Here is an 18,603-nt window from a genome sequence, read left to right as displayed (position 1 = left end):
TCTCTCTCTCTCTCTCTCTCTCTCTCTCTCTCTTGTCTCTCTCTCCCTTCCTCCCTCCCTCCCCCCTGCTCTCTGTCTCTGTCTTCATATATATACACACATATATGTTTATGTGGATTTGTCATCAGTTAAAGGGGTAGAATGTTATAGTCTGGTGAAACCCAGTGGTGTGAAAAATCTATCTAGAAACAACTAGAGTTACCAATGAATATTGTTGAGTATAGCCTTTAAGACCAAAGGAATTCTATCCCTAAATATAGACTTATCTGATCCACTCATAACTAATATATTCAAAAGTATCTGGGTTCTATACTGGAGCATTTGCCAAAGGTTCCAGTTCCCTTCAGAATAAAACCACACAGCCTCTAACAGGCTTGGATCATGCAGAATTAGTCTGTTACCTGGAGAGAGTCTATTGCCTGGGTGCATTTGTGTGTACTGGTTTATTTTTTATTTATTTTAATTTTAATTTTTTTCTCTCTTTGTCCCTGATTTTTTTCAAAAATTGGGATCCAGAATGGTGGTGTAGTGAAGTAGATGCACATCTTGTCTTGTAGCCTTCTTGTAGGAGAACATGTTCCATCTGTGGTTTTGCTTGCTGTCAATAAACCCTGTGGTTAGCATAAAAAATTAATAAAAATAAATTCTCCATAGAGCAGCTGTACAACACACTATAGACCTTCCAGTTCTGTTAATGTTTTAGGGTTACCAGTGGAACAAATGACCTGTTTGGGGAATGTATATACATCCCTGGCTCTACCTATGGTAAATAACAAGTTACACCAGGCTAAATAAATATCTTTATCCTCAGAGTCAATTTTCAAGTGTTAGGAGCTAATGTGCAACACTTCTTAACTTTTAAATGATGTTGTCAGCCAGTAGAAAAATAAGATTCAGTTTATAGAATTTTGATTTATGAGCATCTTTAAAAAACAAAACAAAACTAGATCTCCTTATCTCACCCAGTACAGGGGCTGCTCAGGGTTCTAATACCACTCTGATGGACAGAGGAGCTTTGATTTGCTCTATTTTTGACCTGGTCTGGGTTGTTCTGCCTTAAGCAACTTGGCGGCCCCCACTTGCGGAGCTCACCATATTCACCCCTAACTTAATGTGGATACCAATTGGCTTAGCTTATTGCAGCTCAGAACTCCTGAGCTCAAGAGAGCCCCCAGGATTATAGGGTGTTCCATTTCACCAAATTTATGGGCATTTTTTCCCATAAATTCTCTTGTGAAAAGAAGCACAACCAAAGCCTCTGGGAGTTGAGAAATGGGAGCATACTACTTCTTGCACTGTCCCACCCCTATCATTCCCATAATGCTATAGTATTTACCAAACTCCAAGAAGTAGCTCTTCTTCCTAGTGAATGTCACCCGTTACCTCACACCTGACAACATTTTCCATTAACTCACGACTTCTTCAGAGATTAAGCTCTTATTGGCCTCTGGAACCTGATAAGTCCCCACCAGGGCCCCTCTTGATGATCTATTACTGGCATAAATAGTTTCTAAGAGCTCGGTTCAGAAAGTGTGATTCCAGGAAGCCAGTCCCCAGCTGACAGAATGCTACTTAGCATCCTTTTCTCGGTTTGGATTTCTGCTGCCCCTATTTCTCCTTTTCCATGTGGGGCTTGGAACAGGACTGAGGGATAGAGGGATAGAGATACCAGGGAAATCAGGACTGACCAGGTGAAAGGTAGGGAGGGGAGAGAAATAAAAAGATGGTCTATGCTCAGTGAAGCCTGACTGACCATCTGGGCTAAAAATAGGAAAAAGGGGAAACCACAGTTTTCTCAACATTTCCTGAGCAGTTATAGGGGAAGAAATCTCCTGATTTCATTTGAGGAATACTCAAAAATAGTGGAAGAAATCCTCTGAATGAAACTGATCATTTCTTTCTCTCCCAGGCATAGACAGGTATCCTTAATGCTTGATTAAGCGTGCACTGGCACCTATAATCCAGATGCAGTGAATAATTGGAAAATTTGCTATTTAGCCTCATGCTGCTATTCTATAATTTTCCCCTCTGATAAATGAACCTTCCTTGTTAGGTCTTGGCTTAGGCTAATCCTAAAATAAGTTTATTTTCCTTGACCATTCAGGTTAATGGTAGAGGGAATGCTATTTTGGAAGGGAAGATTTGCTGAGTCCAGTCTGAAAAAGAGAGGCAGCATGGTAGTAGGTAGGATGCTGACCTTGTCTTAAGAAGCCCTGGGTTCAAATTTCTGATGTCAAAAACCATGTAACCACATTTCAAAATTTTAGGCAGCTCTTAAGATCATAAGTTATCAGGAGTAGCTAAGAAGTACATTGGATAGAGTGCCAGATCTGGAGTTGGGAGGACCTGGGTTCAAATCTTCCCTCAGATACTTACTAGCTGTGTGACTCTGGACAAGTCACTTAACCCTGTTTACCTCAATTTCCTCTTTTGTCAAATGAGCCAAAGAAGGAAATGGCAAACCACTCCAGTATCTTTGCCAAGAAAACCCCAAATGGGGTCATGAAGTGTCATACGTAATTGAAATGACTCAACAACAAGAACGCTAAACTATAAGGTTCTTGGGGGCAGGAAGTTAGGTGACACAGTGTTGGACATGGACTCAGGAAGATCCGAGTTCAAATCTGATATCAGATACTGATTAGATAGGATATCTTGGGCTAGTCCCTTCTTCCTAACACCAGTTCTGGTGCTCTATCCACTGCCACACCTCATTGGCCAATACAGGCCAGTATTAGTAGGGTGAGTGAAAACATCAAACCAGATGACTAATACAAAATCAATGTCTTAAATAAGAGGTCCCCAAAGTAGATGATTAAGAGAAATCACTTCCAGCTGGAAGGTAACAGTGAGGACTTCTTGGAAGAGGCAGTAGTAATCCTATGCTTTGACATATGGGTAGGATTTCAACAGATGGACAGGGCTAGGAGGTTTCCAGATTAGGGAAGGAGATAGTAAAGCTACATTGTCTGGGAAGCCGACCGTGACCATGCGTGGAGGACATGCTGAGTGTGAGAAGTAGCTCAGAGTTAGACTTGGTCGGAAAGCCACCTCAGGTGACACACATATCATCGGTGTCCCTCTGGGCTAGTCAGTGGTGTTAATTATCATCATTGTCATTATGGAAGAGAGAATGAATAGGGTTTGATCTACCTGAAAGGTATACTTGAACCACACTCTGGAGTGTTCAATTAACTTCTTTTAGGCAGATTATTCCTTAAGACTTAAGCTTTTGGTTTCCCATCTAACCACGTGCTTCCAGAGTTCTTGGAGTCCTCTTGAAGTGTGGACTACCCTGGGCTTATGCCAAGCCAAGCCAAGGCAGCCCAGCGCTTTAGAAAGCAAGCCAGTTACAGAGTGGGTCTTCCTACTAAAAGAGTATCTTCACTCTCTGAAAGCTGGTACCATTAGATTTACACAGGGGTGTGCTGGTAAATGTTTAACAATTCCTTGCATGAGATTTTTTAAAGTTTAGTATGCTTTATAAACAGGGGCAACTATGTAGCACAGTGGGTAGAGCACTGCACTTGGAATCAGGAAGACTCACCTTTCTGAGTTCAAATCCAGCCTCAGGCATTTACTATGATCCTGGGCAAGTCACTTTGTCCTGTTTGCCTCAGTTTACTCACTTGTAAAATGAACTGTAGAAGAAAATGGCAAGCCACTCCAGTATCTTTGCCAAGATAACATAATTTTAAAAAAGGAGTTGGACAGGACTGAAAAACAATGAAAAATTAATATTTTTCTCCATCACTTTCTGAAGTCTAGACGATCAACAAAATAATAAATTAAGCTCTGATTTGTACTTTGCTGATTTCCAAAGTATAAATGCCCACAAGAAAAATATTAACATTCAGTTCTGGTTCACACCAGCTCTAGTACACTCTTGGATTCATAAGTACAAAATTCCCTTCATACCTTGAAGATATAATTGAATATGGAAGGAAGAGGGAGGTTTAGGAATCTGGTGGAAAGAGAACCAGCTCTGGTGTCAGAGGATCTGGATTTCATTCTTTCTCATGATATTCACTGCCTATGTTGTTGTTGAGTCATTTTAGTCATGTCTAACTCTTTGTGACCCCGTTTGGGCTTTTCTTGGTAAAAAATACTATAGTGATTTGCCATTTCCTTCTCCAGCTCATTTGACAGATGGGGAAACTGAGATAAAGAGAGTTAAGTGACTTGCCCAGGGTCACATAGCTAATGAGTATCTGATGCCACAGTTGAACTCAGATCTTTCTGATTCCAGTCCCAGCTCTTTATCTTCTGTGCCTAGCTGCCTCTCCACCCCCATAGGTTACTAACTATGTAAGCTTGGGCAAGCTACTTAGATTCAATGGGTTTCGGTTTCCTCATCTATAAAATGAGGTGGTTGGACTGGTGTCTTCTTCATGTTCTACATCTGTGATCCTGTGGTTCTGAGTGGGTCACATTCTTTGGTGAGCCATTTGTGGCTTTAATCCATTAAATAAAATCTCTAATCATTCCCTACCAGCTTCTGTCACTCACTTCCCTACTCATTCCCTTCTCTTGGTTTTCCAAATCTTGCTAACCTTAGGAGAAATGCTAAGAATGTTTTAAATGGCCTTGGCCACTTATGTATGATCTTATGGGGTGAAGTTTTGTTTTAACATACCAAGGACTGGCAGTTAGGGGGTGCAGAGGATGGTATGCTGGACTTGGAATCAGGAAGACCTGAGTTCAAATCTGACCCAGACACTTACTAGCTGGGTGACCCAGAGAAAGTCACTTCACCCTATTTGCCTCAGTTTCCTCATCTATAAGGTGAGCTGGAAAAGGAAATGCCAAACCACTCCAGTGTCTTTGCCAAGAAAACCTCAAATGGGGTAATGCAGAGTCAGGCATGATTGAAATGACTCAACAATCAATGGCATGTGTCAGGTATTGTGGTAAGCATATTGGGGATGCCAAGAAGAACGAAAGACAGACTCTGTGATTGATGAGCACAGTCTAACGGGGAGACAACGTGCAAATGACTGTGAATAAACAAGCTATATGGACAATAAATTAGAGATAATCTTAGAGGGAACACAAGAGCATGAAGGGAGACCAAGAAAGACTTTAGCAAAAGCCATGATTTTGTCTGAGACTTGAAGGAATGTGGGGGAATGGAAGGCAGGGATGAGGAGAGATGGAATTCCAGGCATGGAGACATCAAACTAAAGTGTTCAGAGTTGGGAAATAAGTATTGTAAGAGAGGGGGCCAGTGTCACTGGATTACAGAGTGGATGGCTAGGAAAGTAATAAGGGGTTTATGGAGGACTTTAATAGCCAAACAATGGACGTTATATTTGATCTTGGAATCACAACAGGGAGCCACTGGAGTTTTTTGAATGGGAAGTATTATAGGAGGGGGACGTATTTATATAGAAACCTACTATGGGAAAGGAAAGTGGTTTTTACAAATTCAGTTACACTATTTGATCTCTATAACAACTCTAGAAGGTAGGTGCCATTATCATCCTCATTTTACAGTTAAGCAAACTCAAGGAGACAGGCGAAATGACTTACTACTTACTTAGGGTCACACAGCTAGTAAGTGTTTGGGGCTGGATTTGAATTCAGGTCTACCTGTTCCAGGTCCAGTGCTTTATGGACTACACCATCAGTTGCAGGTTCTGGGGAGGCAGGGGAAAACATTGCCAGATCTGAGCTTTAGAAAGATCTATATGACAGCTGAGTAGGATGGACCAGAGAAGAGGAGCAGGAAGAGACTTGAGGTAGGACAGGAAGATTCTAACCAGAAGTCTATTGCCATAGTCCAGTTCAGAGGGGATGAGGAACTACACTAGGGTGGTGGTAGTGTCAGAAGAGACAAGAGAGTGTGTGTGAGAAATAATTCAACTGTAGAAATAATGGGATTTGGCAATCGATTGGATATGGAGGGTGAGAAAGCCTGTGGAGTAGAGGATGACACCTAGAATGTTAGGGTTGAGTTGAGGGGATGATGGTTTCCTCCACTGTGAAAGAAGGCTTAGCTGGCCTCAGATTCTTCCTAGCTGTGTGACTCTGGGCAAGTCACTTAACCTCCATTGCTTAGCCATTACCTCTCTTCTGCCTTAGAACCAACACATAATATTGATTCGAGGATGGAGGATAAGAGTTTAAAAAAAGAAATAAAGAAGGTTTGGGGACAAAGAGAATGAATTCAGTTTTGGACATGTTGAGTCAAAAATGTCTGAGACATCCAGTTCAAAATGTCCAATAAAGCAGTTGGAGATGTGAGACCAGAGGTTGGGAGAGAGGTTAGGACTGAACAAAAAAAATATGAGCATCATCTGTGTATAGATGATAGTGGAATCCACTGGAGGTGAAGAGATCCCCAAATGAATATAGAATATAAATGGACCAACTAGTCCAACTTCCCTGTAGTAGCTAGAGCTCCAGGCCTGGAATCAAGAAGATCTGAGTTCAGATATGAGCTCAGACACCATGTGGTCATGGACAAGTCACGTAATCTCTGCCTCAGCTTCCTTATATATAAAATGGGAATATTAATAGCAACTACCTCTCAAGGTTGTGAGGATCAAATGAGATAATATTTGTAAAGCACTTAGCACAGGGCCTGGCATATAGTAAGCCTTATATAAATATTCGCTGTCATTATTATTGTTATTGAAGATGAGGGAATTGAGGCTTAAGTCAGTCCGGCAATAAAACGTTTAAATTAATTAAATTAAGCATAAGTGCTTTCTATGTGCCAGGTTCTGTGCTAAGGGTTAAGGGAGGGGAGTGACCTGCTTGAGGTCACATGCGTTAGTACCAGAGCCATATTTAGAGCCCAAGTCTCTCTCGGACACACTGCATAATAACTGTCTTTACACTATGCTTAAATGGATCTGGGATATTACTGCTGTGGGCAATCCCTCCATTAGTGTAAATCACAACCTATCTATATTTCAGTGGTTCCCAAACTTTTTTGGCCCACCTCCCCCTTTCCAGAAAAAATATTACTTAGCCCCCCTGGAAATTAATTTTTTAAAAATTTTACTAGCAATTAATAGGAAAGATAAATGCACCTGTGGCCATCACCGCTTCCCTGGATTGTTGCAGCACCCACCAGGGGGCGGTGGCGCCCACTTTGGGAATCACTGCTATACTTATTCATCTTGTTCTGGCAACCAACACAGGGTCTCTCCAAAGTGCAGAGTTGCAAGAAGGATTCCATTCTTTAGGTCTTTTTACATCTCGTGGACCATCTATCTGATGAGACATCATTCTTACTACTCATCCTCTTGATAGTATTGTATAGTCCAAGGAATCATAGGATTTGGCAAAGGAACATGGAGGCAATTGAGTCTAACTTGCCTGTTTTACAGATGTGGAAACTGAGGTAGAAAGGTATTAAGGGATTTATCCAGTTAGTAAATGTTTGAGGGAGGATTTGAGTCCAAGGACTCCAAGTCTAGGACTCTCTCCACTTTTGTTATTTCAAAAGAAAATTATCCTTCAGTTGTCCAGCTTTTCCAATGAAATGGATGCTCATGTCTCTGAAATCTGAGTTTCTAGATTCCTTCTCAGCCCTTTCCTAGCCTGTTCTTCCCTTTTCATAGACTCCTGAACCTCAGTAGATGAAATGATTCTCTTCCTGTGCCCCATTCTCATTCTGCTTTGTCTTTTCTCATTGCCTGACCCTAGCATGGCTCCTTTCCCCTAATCCTATAAATTCCAACCCTTTCTTCTTGAAAGGGCCTTTGGTAAGTGACAGGAGAACTGAATCACATGCTGTGGAGAGATGAGATCCTGCTTAGTGTAATTCCTCACACCTTTCCTCCTGTGTGATGCTGACCTCTCTGCTATCACTCCCCTCCTTTCCTGGCAGCCTTTTTTATGAATAGAGTTGTCATATTAGCACCTTGCCAGCCCTTTGGATTCTACTCTTACCACGAACTTCCACAAGATCCCTCCAGGTCTGCCTTCTCTTGGGCGACACTTCTGACACCTGGTGCTGTCTGTTATCTGGACGTGTCACTTCTGGGCATTAAGAGCATCCAAACCTGTATGGTATTTTCTAATCTTGTTCTGGATCCGTAGGATGTCTTCCCTCCCAGAGCATTGAGAAAGAGCTTGTTTTCCAATGGCTAATCCTCTAGGCAAAAAAAAGGAATCAGGAACTATTCTGCAGCCCTGCCTTTTTCTGTTTTCTGTTGCCAATTTTTTAATTTGCTTTCTCACTAAGGTATATGGGGGAAGTAGGTAGCACAGTGGATAGAGCACCAGGCTTGAAATGGAGAGGACCTCGCTTCAGATCTGTCTGGTCTTAGACACTTCCTAGTTGTGTGACCCTGGGCAAGTCACTTACCACTAGTTGTCTAACCCTTATTGCTCTTCTGTATTAGACCTGATACTAAGACAGAAGGTAAGGGTTTCAGAAAAACATGTTAGATGAATATTTACTCATTTGCTTTTATATACAGTCTCTTTTCCCTCTGTATATCTTTATGCTTTTGCTAATCTTTCTTTTTCCTTTCTTACCTCCTGTTTTCTCTTTTCAATCTGCTTTTTTTATATGATTAATACCTCGTCATCCCCTATGTAATTCCAAGTGGCTTCCTAATACTTTCACTAGCAAGTCCTTCCTCCACGTACCTGTCAAAGTGATGAATCTGACCATGTCATCCCTTCCCCTATAAACATCAGTGGCTTCCTGTTCCCTTTAGGATCAAGTAATTGGCATTTAAGACCTTTACAGCCTGACCCTCTCCTGCCTTTCCAGCCTTCTTCACTTTATAATTCATTATACTTTCCTTAAGTAGACAGGCAAGTAGGCAGCTAGGTGGCTCAGTGGATTGTGAGCCAAGCCTGGAGATAGGAGGTCCTGGGTTCAAATCTGACTTCAGACATTTCCTAGCTTTATGATCATGGGAAAGTCACTTAACACTAGTTGCCTAGTCCTTATTGCACTTCTATATTAGTATTGATTCTAAGATGGAAAGTAATGGTTAAAAAAAGAAGACAGGCAAGTGCATTTTGGAAAGGTTTTGGTTCTTAAAATAAAAATGACTTGACCAAGGTTTACTCTGCTAGTCAATGTCTGAGCAGGAATCAAACCTAGTTATTTCTGAATCCCAAGTCTAGCAACCTATCTACAAACCTCATCTAAGCGCTTTCCTTTCAAGGCTGGCAATGGCCATCTGTTCCATGCAAGGAAAATTAAAATATCAAACCAAGTTAAGTAAAAAGAACCTCGGATTTGGGAATCCAGGAGATCTAGATTCTAATCTTTGGACTTGCCATTGATTGACTTCGCCATCTTGGAACAGGTCATTTCACTTGGCAAAGCCTCAGTATCCTGACCTATAATTTTTTTTTTGTCTCCACTAGCACCAACGTTCTGTACTTCCATTTTTTTCCCAATTTAGGTCAGTTTAACACATATTTATTAAGCACCTGCTGTTTGAAAAAGCAGCAATGAAAACCCTAACCTTGAATAAAGCTGATGTTGTGCTCTTTGGAACCAGGCTGGCTGTATGTAAATAAATCAGAGTGCCGGTCTGCAAGTTGATCCTTGACTACCGATTGATCAGGCAGCTAGATAGTATGATGGAGGGAGCATTCTGCCTCGAGTTAGGAAGACCTGAGTTCAGATTCAGCCTCAGATGTGTACTTGAGCAAGTCACTTAACCTTTGTTTGCTTGTTTCCCTAACTGCAAAATGGGTTCAGTAACAGCATCTACCTTGAAGGGTTGTTTTTGCTTTTTTAAAAAAAACTAATTAATTAATTTTTTAAATGACCTTACCTTCAATTTTAGAATTGATATTAAATATCAGTTCCAAGACAGAAGAGTAGTAAGGGCTAGGCAATTGGGGTTAAGTGACTTGTCCAGGGTCACACTGCCAAGAAATGTCTGAGGTTAAATTTGAACCCCAAACCTCCAGGCTCCAGGTCTGGCTCTCTATCAGCTGAGTTACCCAGCTGCCTTTTGGGGTTGTTTTGAAGATCAAGTGAGGTAATATATATGTTAGCACTCAGCATAGTGCCTGATTGCTATATAAATGCTTATTCCTGTCATTCCCTTTACCAGTGTGACTAATAAGTATTGGGACTCAGCCATTTCTTTGGCCAAAATAACCTGCCCCATCCCCTGGCAGTCATATCGATAGGGTCTTATGGGAACAACCATAGACTTTACTACCACCATTATTTCTCCTGTGCTTGGCCCATCTAGTAGAGCAAATGGAATCTGTGTCAGTAATAATATTAAAAATAGTTCTCATGTATTAAATGTTTTAAGGTTTGCGAAGCAAGTTATTTTTCAGATATCTCATTGAATCCTCACAACCACCCTGGAAGGAGGGCACAGTTAGAATTCCCATTTTACAGATGAGGAAAGTGAGACAGACACAGCTAGTAAAAGTCTGAGTCTAGATTTGAACTCAGATCTTTTGGATTCCGGGTCCCAGTGCTCTATCCTCTGGGCTATCTACAGCAAGAGAGGGGGGTGGTTGCTGCCTGAAAATGAAGGAGTGGTTGTAGATAAGACAGTTTACAGCTCTAAGCCAGGTTTTTTTTATCTGCCCATGAAAAGATGTATTTATCTCTGTAAACTACTGGCAGATATCTCCATTGAATGGAGAGTGCATTCTACTGAATGTGACATCCTGCATTAACCCAGTGCCCTGGAGCTCTAAGGACCCCTAGGCATTCATAAATGATAGAGGTCCAAAAGAAATGCAGCCCTGTTTAAGATGGAAGAGAGTTATTTCTTAGCTTAAGAAACAGTGGTTGATCTACTGTTACCTATTCAGAAAGATTAGAGGCTGCAACCAGAAATAACTAATATTTATATAGTCCTTTAAATTTTGCAGATTATAGGCATTATATCAGTTGACTTTCATGACAACCCTATGAAGTAGCTACTAATATTGGTGTTAGGCTATTTTTCAGTTGTGTCCAACTCTTCTTGACCCCATTTGGGGTTTCTGCAAAGATGGTGGATTGTTTGCTATTTCTTCCTCCAGTTCATTTTACAGATGAAGAAACTGAGGCATACAGGGTTAAATGACTTGCTCAGGGTCACACAGCTAAGTGTCTGTGACCAGAGTTGAATTCATGAAGATGAGTCTTCCAGGACTGTATCCACCATGCCACCTGGCTGCCCAACTAGTAGCTACAGTGGCTACTATTGATGTTATTATTCCCATTTTACAGAGGAAGAAACTTCAACTCAGAGACAGTAAGTGACTTCATGAGATACACTGCTATTAAGAATCAGAAATGGGATTTGAATCTAGCTCCTTCCTGATGTCAAGTTCAGGACTCTCTTTTCTATACCTTAAGGTATATGATATGGTATATTGTCCCATGTGGCAAGTGACCTTTTGTATGTATTGGAGTAGGATCAGGGACTATAGATTGGGATGATTCAGCTATGTCCTAATATCTGAGACCTTCCAGAATGTACAAGGTCTCCTCCAATGTAAAGATTTGAAAGGGTTCAGAAAAAAAGGAGAGATCAAATTCTAAGGACTAAAGTTCTGTAAGGGAAGTTCTGTAAGTTCTGTAAAGTTCTGTAAGTAAGGAAAATCAGCTCAGAAGGCATTGGATGCTCTTTGGAATGAAATTCTCAAGTTGTAAAACATAAAGAGAAATAATTGTGGTGAAGAAGAGATGAAGGAAAGTTGTTTAAAGAGGCCAAATGGGGGGATGCTTAAGGAACTCATCAAACATCTTAGATTTTAAAAAGACACCCACAGAAAATGGAAGTAAGGGAAGGTCCAAAGCATGATGTGGCATTATTCTATAATATTCACAGGAAATGTGAAAGCTCACCGGTAGCTAGCATGGAAAGTGAAAGACAATCAAAGATATGGTTTAAAAAAAAACTTATTAAGGGATAAAAGGAGACTCAAAGAAGGACTAGAATTGCTCCCTGGAGTAGATGGGATGGATAATCATAACTGATCATGGAGAGAGAAGGCTCAAATTTTGCTTTGCTTTTTTTTTTCTGCAAGAAGAATGGACATTGGGCTGGAAGGACAGAACAAAAATGGTTAATGGAGAATGGATACCCAAGAAAATAAGAGAGCACCTTAAGCTGCTCTTGATGAGTTTATCACTTGTCTTTTCTAGGACACTAAAAAAAGTGGCCAGTGTGACTGTTGACCTACACACTCTATTATTTTTAAAGATCATAGAGAACAGGAGAGATATTATAGAACTGGGAGGCAAGCAAAGAACCTAATTGTTTTTTTTTTTCAAAAAGGAGAAGAAAATAGAATTTACCAGCCAATGAGCTTGGTTTCTACTCCTGGCAAAATTTAAAGAGGTGGTCACTGAATGTTTTGAAAGAGAATCAGTGAATATAGAGTGTCAACATGACTCTATTAAGATTAGTTCATGTTGGGGTCAGCTAGGTGGCTCAGTGCTTTGTCTTGGGTTCAAATCAGGCCTTAGATACTTCCTAGCTGTTTGACCCTGGGCAAGTCACTTAATCTCCATTGCTTAGCTCTTACCACTTTTCTGCCTTGGAACCAATACACAGTATTCATAGATTAGATCATGTTAGACTAGTTCTATTTCCATTTAGGGGAGTTACTAGTTTAGATCAAGGGAACACTGTAAGTGGTAATTTGCCTAGATTTTAACAAAGCATTTGATAGGCTCATATGAAATTATTCATATTTATTTGTGTCGCTTGAAACTAGTATATTGAGGTGTTTTCTTATACCATTGTCTTTCTCAAATTCCCCCAAACCCTCCCATCTGTAGAACCCACTCTTGTAACTAAGAGAAATAGTTAAGTCAAACTGAAAGATTGAATGTGACTGATAGCATATACATCGATCCTTAGGCCCCCTCTCATCTGCCAAGAAGAGGGAATTTGCATCAGTTCTAAACTGAAAAGAAACATTGTAAAAAATCTGAATTTTGACAGCATTTTATTTAATTTGCATTATTTTAGACATTGGCTGGTTGGTTCTTTTGTGTCTGCTTTCTTTGCTCTGTCAGTAGCTTGTCTGCCCATGGTCTTAGCATTCTTGTGGAATATAGAAAAAAACATGAGAATTAGATCATAGTGTAATTAAGGGGAGCACACTGTATGGGTTGGACCCAAAGAGTAGTCATTAAAGTTCCGTGTTGGCATGGCGGGAGGCATTCACTGGAGTTCTGGAGGCAAATGCACTCAGCCCTGTTCTAGGTGATATTTTTACCAATGACTTGGATAAAGACAGAAGGCTTGTCAGATTTGTAGATGACCTAAAGCTGGGGGAAATGAGGAACTCCTTGGTTGATAGTCAGGATTCAAAAAGATCATGGCAAGTTAGCTCATTAGGCTAAATCTAATAAGATGCAACTTTGATTGAGATAAATGTAAAGTCTTCACAGTTTCGAAAAGTCAACTTTAAAAGGAGAGGACAAAGCAGCAGTTCAGAAAGGGCTGCAAGGTTTTCAGGGGCCAACAGTACAGCTGTTAGCAGGTAACATAATCTTTGCATTTAGAGACACAGCTGGTCAGGACCAGGGAGGTGATGGTCTCCATGTACTGAAGGCTGGATTAATGATGTGAAGCCATCTAGAGTATTAGGTTCAGTCCTGGGTGATGCAGGTTAGAAAAGGACATTGGAAAACTAGGGGGGCATTCAGAAAAGAGAAAATGGGATAGTGAAGGGCTTGGAGATCATACCATCTAAGTGAACATACCTCTACAAACCAAATTATGAAGCTTCCCAATGAAGAACTGAATTACTTAGTACAGTGGTGTTTCCCTTTGCTGCCCACACTCACGAATCCGTTCTTTTTCTCTTCAGTTCATTTTGGTATTGCAGCAGATCCTTTCTTTTCTTTTTTTAATGTCTTATTGACGGTTTAAAAAATATTGCTATAATTTCCCAGTGTGATACCCCATTCTAAAGGCTGCTTCCTTCCCTTTACACTTTCACCAGTGGGTCAGGTCCCCAGGGTGGCTGAATAATTTTCCCTTTGGGGTTCTAAGGGTAATTCTGAGGTTATGAAGTCTCGAACACTGTTGCTCTTAAGAACCCTCTCTCAGTCAGGTGTTTAGCAGTCAAATGTAATTAACTTTTTAGAAATGGAATTTAGATTTTACTAAGTAGGTAGAGCAAGGACAATTATTGGTCATTAAGCCTAATACAGGACAGGCACTAAGTTGTTATAGAAATATCACCATGAGCAGCTGGGTAGCTCAGTGGATTGAGAGTCAGGTCTAATGCTCAGTCAACAAGTATTTATCGAACATTTTTCAATGTGCTAAACATTAGAGATACAAAGGCAAAAACAGCCTCTGCCTTCGAGGAGCTTACATTCTAATGGGGAAGACAATAAGCTAAGTATCTCTCTTCACCCCTCAGATGGGAGGCCCTAGGTTCAAATCTGGCCTCAGACACTTCCCAGCTATATGACCCTGGGCAAGTCACTTGACCCCCCCATTGCCCACCCTTACCACTCTTCCACCTAGGAGTCAATACACAGAAGTAAAGAGTTTAAAAAAAAGAAATATCCCCATGAACTAAATAAAGGCACACTCTAGGGAGAGTGGGCTCTGATTTAAAGAGTGCATGTGGCCAAATTAAAAAAAATTTTTGGCAGTTTCCAAGTAATTTTATTCAGAATTTCATGGTTTCTTTTCTTGAATCAATAAATACTATACAAAACTACGTAAAAATGACTACTTTTTCTCCCCTGATCCCTTTCCCTGGGGGGTGGGAGTGAGCCAACCCATTGAGCCATTCTAGCCTCATGGGGAAGTCCTTATTGGAAGTCCTTTTCTCTCTTTCTCTAATCTTCACAAAGTTCTGCTCAAGTGCAGCTTTTTTTTTCCCCTAGATGTCAAGGGTCAGGATTCGTTAGTTTTTCTTTGTTGTATTGTGTTTGTCTGAAGAATGAAGTGCTCCCGTCATCCCCTACCTCTTCCATCTGCCCTCCCCTTAGTGGTTCCCTCTCAGGGGTGTGACAGACTGGCCCATTGTTGGGATGTTCACCTCCAAACCGACTTGCACTATTATACATAGGTCAGAGGTATATCTGAGTCTTTCAGCCAATCACACTATAATTCTTGTCTTTGTCTAATGCTCAGTCAACAAGTATTTATTGAACATTTTTCAATGTGCTAAACATTAGGGATACAAAGGCAAAAACAGCCTCTGCCTTCGAGGAGCTTACATTCTAATGGGGAAGACAGTAAGCTAAGTATCTCTTTTCATCCCTCAGAAACTGACTGCAGCCTTATCGAAACCTCATTTATGCCTTTGAATCATTGTTCATTCCAGAAGTTTGAGCCTTTCGTATTTATATTAATAAGGATGACGTAGCCACCAGCTTTCTTTGAGTCCCAGCTAAAATGCCACCTGCTACAGGAAACCATTCTCTATCCTTCTAAGCGTGGGCTTTGTCTCTGTTGATTATTTCTATTTTATCCTTTGTATAGTATAGCTTATTTGTATGTGTTGTCTCCCCCATTAGACTGTGAACTTCTGGAGAGCAGAGACACCTTTTAAAAAACTTTTCTTTGTATCATCAGTGCTTGGCACACAGTAGGCACTTAATAAATGTTTGTTGACTTAGTTATCCCGCTTCCCCCACCAAAAAAACCCCAAACCCTGGTATATTGGCTATATCTGACAAAATATCCAGCATTCTAAGTCTGTTGTTCCCATTCTCTGCGGAGAAGAGGAAAGAATGTTTCAACCTCAGCCTTCTGGGATTGAATGATAATTATATCAATCTAAATTCTAATGTGTTCCAGTGTTGTTTCCCTTTATTCCTTTTGATTATCCTGTGTATCCTTCTCTTGGGTCTGCCTTCTTTATTCTGTCCATAAAAGTTATCACTTGTATGTATTAGTTCATTCCAGCCTCTGAATTCTTTCTCTTTATCATTTTTTATGACATGGTGACATTCCATTCACGTTCCATGGTTTCTTCAGCCATTCCCCCAATTGGTAGTCACCCACCTTCCCCACCCCGCCACCCCCAGTATTTTTGCTACCACAACAAGATGTTGCTGTGGATATTTTGGTATATTGGAGATTTTCCCCTCTGCCTTTGACCTCCCTGGGCTATTGGCTCTCTGATAGGATGGAGTACGTCATGTCTCAGGCTGATGTAAAATATTATCTTTCATCAAACTTCTACTTGGGACTTTCCTTGGGAGGTCATTAAGTGTTCAGGTCTTAACGTTCTCCTCTAGCTGTGTTTGCATCTCCTTCAAGCCCAGCCTGCCTGTAACCGAGATTACCCACTTAGCAAGTCTCCAACTTCCTCCTTTCAATTCCCTTATCCCAAACACCTTTCCTCAAATTACCCACATAACAAGCTGTGTTTGCATAGCCTAGCATGGGCAAGAGGAGCAGAATAAAGACTCAGTGTTGCAAAAACATACTTGGGAAGAGACCATTTTAGGAATGAAGGAAGTTACCACCAGCAGGAGCTGACGTTGTTGTATAGAGATTGTACTTCAAATTTTAATATTGCACTATAGGGACTGTTCTTTAAAACCCCTTCCATGTGTTATTTTATTTGGTCATCACAATAACTTTGTCAGGTAGGTGCTATTATTACTCCTGTTTTACACCTGAGGAAACTGAGGCTCAGAGGAGTTAAGTGATATGCCCAGGATTATAAATCTAGGAAGTGTATGAGACAAGATTAGAACCCAGATCTTCTCAAGTTCAAGGTCAGTTATTATTAATCTGCCTTGTCAGACTGCTTGACATTTTGATTTAGGTAGACTGATTGCAAATGTTGGCCATTATCTCCTCACTGGGAAAATGAAGGGGGATTCTACTAGATGACATGGAAAATTCTAATTTCTTGGTTTGATATATATATTTTTTAGACTCCTCCCCTAATCTAGACAATTCCCTCACCCAAGGGTGAGTGCTGGGGTTAACTGAGATCCAAATCTGTGCCATCCTGGGACGGGGCAGGGAACATAACATATCGAATATTTATGCTTTGTAAGTGCTGAGATATGGGCAGCTAATTGGTACAGTAGATTGAGCGATGGACCTTGAGTCAAGATCTAAATTGAAGTTCATTTTCAGAAACATCCTGGTTATGTGACCCTGGGCAATCACTTAACCTCTGTGTGCCTCAATTTACCAATCTGTAAAATGAGGATAATAATAGCACCTACCTCCCAGGTTGTTGTGAGGATCAAATTTGATCATGCTTATAAAGCAATTAGCACAATGCCTGTCATGTAGTGGCGCTATGTAGTTATGATTATTGTTAGTGGGTCATCTGTGGATAGGAGGAATCACACATTAGTTTCAGATTTTCTAAACTGTGTTTTCCAGATCTTTGGCATTATCTGTGATGATGACAATTTGTCATGTTTATCTGGCATTTAAGGCTTAAAGGGCACTTCTATTATGATTCTGTCAAATCTTGCCTCAGACACTTCCTAGCTAAGTGACCCTGGGCAAGTCACTTAACTCCAGTTGCCTAGCCCTTATGGTTCTTCTGTCTTAGAATCAATACTTAGGATCAACTCTAAAACAGAAGGTAAAGGTTTAAAAAAAAAAACAACCAAATCCCTTCCAATTCTGTGACTCCATAACAAGGTTTCTCCACTGCTGAAGGACTGACCACTGCTAGGGGTAAATGGGATTATGTTTTCGTGTTGTTGAATTAGGGGATGAAAGGCTGACAGTGGGAGGAATTATGCTCTGGATTAAGGGGAAGAACTCACTTGGGATAGTGGTGTTGATTCCCCATCATTGTGCTCTGAGGAAAAGGAAGAACTACCCTAGTTGCAGTTCTATAGACAGATTTTATTGTTCAAGTTCTTCTTCAGTTGTGTCTGACTCTTCATGACTCTGATTGGCATCTTGGCAGAGATACTGAAGTGGTTTGCCATTTCCTTCTCCAGCTCATCCAGATGAAGAAACTGAGGCAAACAGGGTTAAGTGACTTGCCTAAGATCCTATAGGTAGGATGTACCCGAGGCCAGATTTGAACTCAGATCTTCCTGGTGCCAGGCCTGGGACTCTATCCATTGCTAATAATCCTTCCAGCTCAGAAACCTGTGGTTCTCTGAAGCAGTGATGTCAAACTCTAATAGTAAATGGGGCCATTAATATGTTTATAAGAAGCCTTGCGACTACATATTGACTTACTTTTAAAAATGTCATATTATCTATGTTTTATTGTATTTTTATTTATTTTGCTAAATATTTCCCAATCACATTTTAACCTGCTTCAGGAAGCATTCAGGAGCGTATGTTGGATGATTCTGCCCTTGCACATTATCACCCCATTTTATAGATGAGAAAGCTGAGGTTTTGGAGGTTAGGTGAGTGATATAGTCATTATCAGAGCTGGCACTTGAACCAGGTTCCCAGACTGAAGTCTAGCCTTGTTTCCAGTGTGCCATATTGCTTCTTTTCTTCTGTCTGTTTTTTTATTATTTGATCAATACATGGAATACTTCTTGGGTACCTGAGTGTATCTGCTGAAGGCAGGACATAGCTTGTGAAGGCTGAGCTGAGCCAATACTTGGACCCAGCCACCTAGTAGTTTTTGAGAAAGGGACAGTGCTGAAGACTAGGAGGCTTCCTCAGCGTGCCTCCAGAGCCCATGGTGCCTCATTGGGCAGAGCGCATGTTTTGGAAGCTG

The sequence above is a fragment of the Gracilinanus agilis genome, chromosome 2, assembly GCF_016433145.1.
Source record: "Gracilinanus agilis isolate LMUSP501 chromosome 2, AgileGrace, whole genome shotgun sequence".
Classification (NCBI taxonomy): domain Eukaryota; kingdom Metazoa; phylum Chordata; class Mammalia; order Didelphimorphia; family Didelphidae; genus Gracilinanus; species Gracilinanus agilis.
This window is presented reverse-complemented; position numbering follows the sequence as displayed.